Consider the following 3,096-nt stretch of genomic DNA (forward strand, 5'->3'; position numbering starts at 1 on the left):
TATATATATATATATATCCTAGAATTTATAAGTGTTTTGACATTTCTGTTTATTCTGTTAGACAGTTGATTGCATTTGTATCAGTAATTTATTTAATTTTGACCTTTTAAAAAATAAACTACACTAACTTTAGAAATATGAGTCAATGTTTTGATCGGTTTGGAGTGTCGAACATTTCTGGATGAATTACTACGAGTTATAAATTGATGATGTATTTTAATAAATACTGTATTTCTATCAAAACTGAGTAAACTAAAGAACTTGCAGACAGTCAAGAAGTACTGATTTTTACTTCAGAAAAGTTTCCGTTAAAATAGTTATAGCACAACAGTGAAGTTATTAGGCTGTCACATCCACAAAACAAATTAAAGCAGCTTTTTTCATTCAAGTATTTATCAAGTTTTTTCTTAAGCTCTCTTAAATTTAGTGCATCCACCACATATTAAGGCCATCCATTACAATGGCCAACAAGGTTGTTATAAAAGCAGAAATTTCATAGTTCAATACGGCTACCACCCTGACATAAGTTAAACTTGTCTCCCCTAGTTTGATCATTATCTCTATTATGTATGAAAGAAGGTGATGCATCAACACAAAACAAATTCTTTTAACAATCTTAAAACCTTGATCAAGTTTTCTTCTAATTCTTCTTTTTTGTGCGTGTTTCAAGAGAAAAAAAAAATTTAAATCTCAACATGTCCTCATATGATAACTTTTCCATCCCAGATGTCAACCTAGTAACCTCTCTAAACTTTTTCCAACAATTCAGTGTTCTTCCTGAGGTAAAATATCTTAAAGCCAGCCTTTATCATTCATATACTTATCAAGCTTTTTCTTAAACTCACTTAAATTTACTTCCTCTGCAACATCCGAAGGCAACCCATTCCAAAGGCCAAACACCCTGTTATAGAAATGAAACTGTCTTAGCTGTCTACGTTGCCAAAATTTATGTTTGTGTTCCCTATTCCTACTATTCTCACTTTTAAATATAAAAAAAGATGATACATCAACACTATCAATTCCATTTACAATCTTAAACACCTCAATCAGATCCAAACTAACTCTTATTTTTTTCAAGATAAAACAATTTGAGAGATTTCAGCCTTTTTTCATATGACAACCCCTCCATCCCATGCATCATTCTAGTAACCCTTTCCTAAGGTTAGGAGCCCAAGACTGAACACAATATTCCAGGAGTGGCCTAACCAGTAATCTACACAATGAAATCTCTTTAGACTTGTATTCAGTATCTTTGTAAATACCATCTACAATCCTATTTGAGCTTCCACTAGCAACAGCACTCTGCTTGGATAGCTTAAGATACTGATCAATCAGAACACCAAAATTATACTTATAGCTTGAATTGTGATAACCCACATGTATTGCCTTGCATTTATTATTATTTAAAGCCACCTGAAATTTATTCACGTATCTCATCAAATAATATAAATCTTTTTGTAAAGCAAGAGCATCCTCACAGCTAAGTAATATCAAGACGTCAGTCTCGCCTCTTTTGACAAGAAGAGTAATATTAGTAATTTACCAGTCTTCTGGCATTGCCCACTCTTTAAGGACTTAAAAAAAATTAGTAGCAAGTGGCTCACATATCCAATCCTTCCTTCAAAGACCTTAGGGAAATATTATCTGGCCCACGAACATTATAATTCTTTAAACTTCCCAATTTTTTTCTTGAGCTCAAAATTTATGTGATCATCTTGTTTCCATCTAGCAACTGTTCAAGATGAGGAATATTGCTTAAATCACCAGTAGTAAAAATTGAAGGAAAGTAGAATTTAATAAATAAGCCATCTAACAGTCACCAAAATGAGCCTTACTTGTCATCCCTCAGAGGCCCCCATTCCCAGTCGAACATTTTGCTTACCCTTAATGTGTTAAATTTTTTCAGCCAACTTTTTTCATATACTTTTTTTTTGGTTTATCAAATGACATGTTTGACCAACTTTCTTGATTTTATAATATCCTTTAAGTATTCTGTAATAGCACTCCATTTAACCTTAAATTTATGACACTTGTAGCCACCACCTATCAATATTGGGAGTGTATATCTTGAATATCTAAAAACAATTTTTCTACATTTTATCACTATCTCCAGTTGATCAAGTTGCCCAATTAACAATTAATAATTCTTGTCACATACCTTCAAAATGTGCTTTTTCAAATTTGTGGCCAGTCTTATTATTCCTGATCTCCATATATAATTAAAACATCAAACCTGATTGAACGATTATCACTTGCACCCAGATGTTGTCTGCTCTCCACCTTCTGAGCCATTTCTCTATTTTTAGTTACCAATAAACTTAAAACAGCATTGTTCCCAGTAGGTTCCCTAACCAGTTGGTGAAGAAAACCATCCTGAACAGCTTGCCTGGCATGGCCAAGTGGTTAGGGCACTTGACTAACAATCTGAGGGTTGCGGGTTCGAATCCCCATCCCATCAAAAATGCTTGCTCTTTCAGCCATTGGGGCATTATAATGTGATGGTCAATCCCACTATTACTTGGTTAAAAAGTTAGCAAAGGGTGATGATAATTAGCTGCCTTCCCTCTCGTCTTTCACTGTTAAAATAGGGATGGCTGGTGTAGATAGCCCTCGTGTAGATTTGCCCAAAATTCAACAAACAGCTGAACAGTTTCTAAAAACCTGTCTCCCTCATAGTTTGACTTTTAATATTTACAAATCTATTTGCCTGAAATTAAAATCCCTTATAATTATGACCTCATTAACAACTTAAATCTTATTTTACTCTCTGTAATCCCCGTCCCCCCAAAAATGCTCGCCCTTTCAGACATGGGGGCGTTATAATGTAACGGTCAATCCCACTATTCGTTGGTAAAAAGAGTAGCCCAAGAGTTGGCGGTGATGACTAGCTGTCTTCCCTCTACCAGCCTACTTTAATTATAGACCTGTCAGTTGGTGTTCTTGAAGCATATTTATCATTTTACATGACGTATACCATATACCCTCCCCTCTTACGTGAAGGATACTACTCACTTTCTTAACATAATAGAAGATACTAACGGACAGTTACCACCCAACAGTCTTCTTTGTATGATGATAGATGTTTCTTCCCTTTAC

The sequence above is a fragment of the Limulus polyphemus genome, unplaced genomic scaffold (assembly GCF_000517525.1).
Source record: "Limulus polyphemus unplaced genomic scaffold, Limulus_polyphemus-2.1.2 Scaffold4160, whole genome shotgun sequence".
NCBI lineage: Eukaryota > Metazoa > Arthropoda > Merostomata > Xiphosura > Limulidae > Limulus > Limulus polyphemus.